We start from the raw sequence: 7153 nt of genomic DNA, 5'->3' as shown, positions 1-7153 counted from the left end.
GGGTTTGTGTGAGTACAAGATATCGCGGCTAGGGTTTCTGTTAGAGATAACAAAAGGGAATAAAAAAAATGACGTTTACAGATGATAATGCTGGATTAATGGGGGAGCCAGGGATGTGGGCTTAGACTTGGACTGGGCTCTTGATTAGATCAATAAATAAGATAAGTTGGGTTGGATTAGACTAACTTGGATATTTTTATGGGTTAAATGAAAATAATTGGTTCCCTAACTTATATATTTATATGTATATATATATATATTAAACAAGTCGTTCAACAAGCTTAGTTCGCGAACATGTTCACGAACAAACAAGTCGAGCTCATAGTTGTTTAAGATTGGTTTGTTTATGAATTGAGGTTGAAAAAATTATTTGAGCTTGGTTTGTTTACTAATGCTCCATTTGGTAGGAAGGAAAAATTTAAATGGAAGGGAGAGAAAAAGAGATGACTGACATCTTAGGGAAGAGATTAAGTGTTTTCTCATTTTTGTTTGGTTGGATAGAAGAGAAAGGGAAAAGCTGACAATTTAATTTGATCTATAGGATAAAAGGAAAGATAAAATTTTAAATTGTTTTTACCATTAAACCCATCACTACTTTATTTATGGAATTTATTAAATATTTATGAAAGGTGATGTAGTAATTTAAAACTTTTATAATAAGCTCACTTGTCTTCTCTCCTATCTTCCGCTCATATTTGGAGGGATGAAAATTTGTGAAAGTATTATCATTTCTTTCGTTATATCATCTCTACCGAATAAAAGAAATTTGTTCCTTCCTTCATATTTTACTTCCACCTTTCTTCTTTCCTTCCTACCAAACATAACATAAGTAAACGAACACGAACTGAGCTCTTAACAAGCCGAGCTCGAACTATTTGTCGAACATTTAGTTCATTTACAACCCTAAAGCTGACACCATGTATCTCTAAATGCAAGGGGTATTAGTGTAACACCGAGTTACCCCGCGTCAAGAAAATATATCTATCTGATAAAGGCAAACTTTAGAGAGTATAGTATAATTTGTTTATTTTATTATTATTTTTTATTAAAATTCAATGAAAGTGTAGATATTATATGCAACTTAATAGTCTGACAATATTACCCTCAAAACCCAACAAATAAATACTCTTTAATTTTTATGCATCAATTCATGTTTAAGGAAAATAATTCCAAATTTGGATGATAGAGAAAATAATCAAATACAAATACAGAGCTTTTAAATTATGCCTCTGCACTACTGTGTTTCAATCGAATGAAGCCCAATAACTAAATAGTAGAGTGAGTAATCCATTTTGTCCCATAGAACTGTTGAGATTTTATTTTTTTATAATCCAAAATTATACAGATTATACAATTATAAGATTGCATTATTTGATTTGGTAAGTAATTAATTTTCCATTTATTATATATTTAATTATTTATTTTAGGTATTACTTTATAAATTGGATGTAACACATCAAATAAAATTTTTATCATATTTCCTGAATTTGAAGATGGTATCAGACCTATCATTGAATCGTAACTTTAACTCTCTTTGAAAGTATCTGTGAAATTCACACACCCATAACTCTCTTTGAATTTATCTGTGAAATTCACATACCCATACCCATACACATACACAGATATTACCAAGCCTGAATTCAATTCAAAGACCCATCCACATACAGACCCATACACATGCTGCTGCTGTCACAAGCCGGAGACATCACAAGCTGCAACGCCGTCGCCGGATCAAGATCATCGTCCATCGCCGTCGCCGGATCTACTTCGCTGTCAACCATTGCCGGATCTGCATCAGCCGTCACCGGATCTACAGCCATCATCGCCGAACCGCAGTCACAAGCCGGATCCGCATCGCCGAACCGCTGTCCATCATTGCCGCCGGATCTTCTCCATCATTGCCGCCGGATCTTCTTCAGTCGCCTCTCCGAACCAGCCGCCGTCTCAGTCATCTGATCGCCGGCTGCTCTGCACGGCCATCGGTTTCCTTCGCTACTGAACCAGCCGTCTGGGCTCTCATCTCAGATTTTTATGGATTTGTTTTTTTGTTTCTGTCTCTTAAGAGAGACGAATTAGTCTTCTTGAAATTTTTTTGTTTTATATATATATATTTTGATATATATATTAAATATATATATCAAAATATATATATATATATATAAAATAAATAAAAAAATAAAAAATAAAAAATAAAAAATAAAAAATAAAAAAGATGAGTGAAAAAAATATTGAATCCTTTAGAACGAAATCAATTCTTATTTTTGTCCAATCTGAAAGTGTTTTTAATGTAGGAATTAATCTTACTGAATCCAATTATGACATTTGGTCCCAACTAATGAAGATGCATATTGCTGAAATGAAGAAACTCTCTTATATTTGTGGCAAGACTAAGCCACCTGCTGCATTAGAAGAGGGTTATGACAAGTGGTATGCTGAAAATCAGAAAGTGAAACGGTGGCTATTAATGTCCATGACTCCAGAAATTATGAAGTGTTATTTACGCTTACCCACTGCCCACGAAATATGAAGTGCTCTATTAAAGGCCTTTTATGATATGAATGATGAGTTGCAAGTTTTTGCCTTGAACCAAAAGGCCTTCACTGCCAAACAAAATGGGAAATCTCTATCTGAATATTATGGAGAGCTAACTGAGGTTTTCCGCAAAATGGACCATCGAGATAAAGTGGTTATTAAAGATCTGGATGACATTAAAGTATATCGGAAGTCTATCGAGCGACTAAGGGTTCACATCTTTCTTGCTGGATTAGATGGTGATTTTGAACAAGTTCGTGGAGAAATTCTACGCAACGATCCAGTTCCAGATTTGGAAGGTTGTACTCTTTGGTTCGACGAGAAGCAGTACGTCGTGCAACTCTGAAAGGGGAGTCCGAAAACTCTGAAGCTTCAGTCATAATGGTTCGCAACAGATCGAAGCAAAACTGGCAAGACCGTACTAAACCCAATCAATCTAAAGTCACCAATAATGCAGACAAGTTTACCTACAAATGCACCCATTGCAATCAGACTGTTCATACCAAAAGTTGTTGTTTCGAACTTGTGGGATATCCGGAATGGTGGGATCATAGCCATTGGAAGAAGAATTCGACAAAGACTTCCACTGCAGCAGTTGTTAAAACCGAGAATGATGGTGCTGAAAAGGCCTTAGGATTGGTAGTAACGGGAGATAATGGTGGTAAGTTTTTAAATATTTCTACACCTGTTATTAATAGTGTATGGATAATTGATTCTAGTGCTACCGATCATATGACATTTGATTCTAGACAGGTATCACCACTTACTTCCTCCTCACAACAATTTGTTTCTACTGCCAATAGTACTTCGACCCCGGTTATTGGGGAAGGATCTTTGATACTCCCTGATAATTTGTATTTAGATTCTGTTTTAGTTGTTCCATCCTTAGCTTATAATCTTTTGTCAGTTTCCCAAATAACCATAGCTTTATCTTTTGTTGTAATTTTTTGGCCTGATTTTTGTGTGTTTAAGGACATTAAAACAAAGTAGATGATTGGTTGTGGTATTAGGCGAGGGAAGCTGTATTACTTGGACTTGATGTCAAAAAGTTCCGACAAGTTACGACAAGCATTGACAGTGGATAGTTCTGAGGGGGAGAAAAAGAAATATGAAATCTGGCTGTGGCATCGACGTCTGGGGCATGCTTCCTTTGGTTATCTGAAAAAATTATTTCCTAGTTTATTTGAAAATTTTGTTGGTTCTAGTTTCTACTGTGATGTTTATGAACTAGTAAAGAGCCATCGTGCTTTGTTTCCATTATGTTTGAATAAAAGTCCACTTCTTTTTATGGTTATACATTCTGATGTTTGGGGTCCATCCAAAGTCACTACTTTAGGTGGATTACGTTGGTTTGTTACTTTTATTGATGACTGTACCAGGATGACCTGGCTGCTTGATGAAATCCAAAAGTGAAGTGAACTTATTGTTTCAAAAGTTCCATAAAATGATTGAAACTCACTACAATGCACATGTTCAGGTTCTCCGTAGTGACAATGGTGGAGAATATTAGAGTTTTGATCTTCAACAATATTTGGAAGTACATGGAACTATTCATCAAACCACTTGTTCTAATACACCCCAGCAAAATGGGGTTGCAGAGCGAAAAAATCGTCACTTATTAGAGGTTGTTCGTGCTTCATTGATAGAAGCTCATATGCTATTATCGTATTGGGGAGAAGTACTTACCTCTGCAGCATATCTAATCAATCGAGTACCTTCCAGCTCTATTGACTTCCAGACACCATTATAGGCTCTCATTGACACAGTTGTTGCCCCATCCGTCCTAAATCTACCTCCTCATGTCTTTGGTTGTGTAGCATTTGTACACCTTTATAAGCATCAACGCAACAAGCTAACTCCTCGAGCATTGCGATGTGTATTTCTCGGATATGCTACTCATAAAAAGGGGTATCGTTGTTATCATCATCTAACTCAACGAATGTTTATCACCATGGATGTTGTATTCCATGAAGACTCGATGTATTTTTCATCTGCGTCTGAACTTCAGAGGGAGTACCAGAAATAAATTCAGACTCTTAATTATGATTGTCACACTTTTGAGGACGGTGATTCTAGTGGTGATGACTCAAAAGTTGGACTAGCCAATCAGGAATCGGGCGAATTGGATTCAAGTGGTATAAGTTTGGATCAAAGTGGTGATGCACGCCCAGAAATGGAAAGTATGGCGACAACCCCACCGTCGTCCGAGTTTGAGTCCCTTGCAACTGATATACCAAACCAATCGCCTGCTGAGGATGTTCCTGATTTAGTGCCTGAGCCACTCAGAAAACAATTACCACAGTGTCACATTAGAGGTATTCCTAAACTTACATATGAACCCGAACTTTCTAGTAAAATTAAGTATCCTATGAGTCATTATGTGTCGAACCATCGTTTGTCAGAATCAAATTTGTCATTTGTAAATTAATTATCTTCTGTATCTATTCCTAACAGTGTGCACGAAGCCTTAGCTGACCCTAGGTGGAAAGCAGCTATGAAAGAGGAAATGAAATCCTTACAGAAAAATACAACTTGGGAACCCATTGATCTTCCACTAGGAAAGAAACCAGTATGATGTCGATAGATTTACACTGTGAAGTATAAAGCCGATGGCACAGTTGAACGCTTAAAAGCAAGATTGGTGGCAAAAGGTTACACCCAAACCTATGGAATCAATTATACAGGGGCGTTCGCACCTGTAGCTAAAATCAACACAGTTCGGGTCTTGTTGTCTTTAGTTGCGAACTTGGATTAGCCATTACAACAATTCGATGTAAAGAATGCCTTTCTGCATGGTGAATTATCTGAAGAAGTCTACATGGATCTCCCACCAGGATGTATGATACCCGAAAAGTATACTCGGAAGGTCTGCAGGTTAAAAAAATCATTATATGGGTTGAAACAATCTCCGAGAGCATGGTTTGGAAGATTCACAAAGTCAATGATATCCTTTGGCTACCGTCAGAGCAATTCAGACCACACTTTATTCCTGAAGAAACAACAGGGTAAGATCACTGCACTCATTGTCTATGTAGATGACATGGTGGTTACAGGAAATGATCTTGAAGAAATGAAGGCTCTCAAGAAGTACTTGTCCAGAGAATTCGAAATGAAAGATCTAGGTCCTTTGAGATATTTTCTTGGGATCGAAGTATCTCGATCTAATAAATGAATCTTTCTATCTCAGAGAAAATATGCCTTAGATCTGTTACAAGAGACTGGCATGACAACATGCCAACCAGCTGAGACACCAGTGGAAGAAGGACTGAAGTTATGTGTTGAGTCCAACCAAGTACCTGCCAATAAAGGAAGATACCAAAGATTTGTAGGGAGATTGATGTACTTAGCACACACGAGACCAGATCTGGTTTATGCATTCAGCATTGTTAGCTAGTTTATGCATGATCCTGGAGAGCAACATATGAATGTAGTTATGCGCATTTTGAGTTATCTGAAATCTGCTCCTGGAAAAGGAATTTTGTTCACTAAAAATGTTGGTTATCAAAACATAGACGCATATACTGATGCTGACTGGGCTGGAGCTATAGATGATAGGCGATTTACTTTTGGTTACTTCACTTTTGTAGGAGGTAATCTTGTTACATAGAGAAGCAAGAAACAAAATGTTGTTGCTTGCTCGAGTATAGAAGTTGAATTCAGAGGTATGGCGCTTAGACTTTGTGAAACTTTGTGGTCAAGACTTCTCTTGTAGGATTTGGGTCATCTACCTAGGCAACTGATTCAACTTTATTGTGAGAATAAAGCAGCATGTGATATTGCCCATAATCCGGTTCAACATGATCGTACAAAGCATGTCGAAATAGGCAGATTCTTTATTAAAGAGAAGTTGGATGAAAAAATTGTGGAGTTGCCTAAGATTCGATCTGAGGATCAACTAGCCGACATTCTTACCAAAGCAGTCTCAAATCAAGTGTTTTCAAAATTTTTAGACAAGTTGGGCTTGTGTGACATTTATGCACCAACTTAAGGGGGAGTGTTGAGATTTTATTTTTTTGTAATCCGAGATTATACAGATTGTACAGCTGTAGGATTGCATTATTTTCTCCTTGATTTAGGACTAATTGGTAGGTAATTAGTTTCCCATTTATTGTATATTTAGTTATCTATTTTAGTTAGGTATTACTCTATAAATTGAATGTAATACCATTGTGAATGATATATCAAATAGAGTTTTTATCATATTATTTCTCTGAATTTGAAGAAAAACTGTTTTTTTTCCTTACCACTCATAAAATAAAATAATTCCTTTATTTTTCTTTTCAATATTTTTTAATTAACATCAAAGTTTCCCAGTATATTATTTTTATTTTTTCATTTTCACACACCACTTATATATTTATTTTGTCTCTTGAGAATTCAAACTCTCACTATCTATTTTAAGAGATAAAATTTAAGTCACACAATCTTTCTCAATAGGTGTTACTCTCACGTTCCGAAGACGTTCTCGTTCTCAGGCTCCGCACGTAGTCTTGCTCAAATTCTCATTATTTATGACATAATTTTACCGCTCTCACGCTCCCGATCTCGAATTCGCTTTCGGGGTAGAAGAGATAATATTAGGCCACAAAACCCTCACTGTATTTACTTCTTTCCCCTCTGT

The sequence above is a fragment of the Cornus florida genome, unplaced genomic scaffold, assembly GCF_030987335.1.
Source record: "Cornus florida cultivar Cherokee Brave unplaced genomic scaffold, ASM3098733v1 CherokeeBrave_3.0.0_Hap2_Chr06, whole genome shotgun sequence".
NCBI lineage: Eukaryota > Viridiplantae > Streptophyta > Magnoliopsida > Cornales > Cornaceae > Cornus > Cornus florida.
This window is presented reverse-complemented; position numbering follows the sequence as displayed.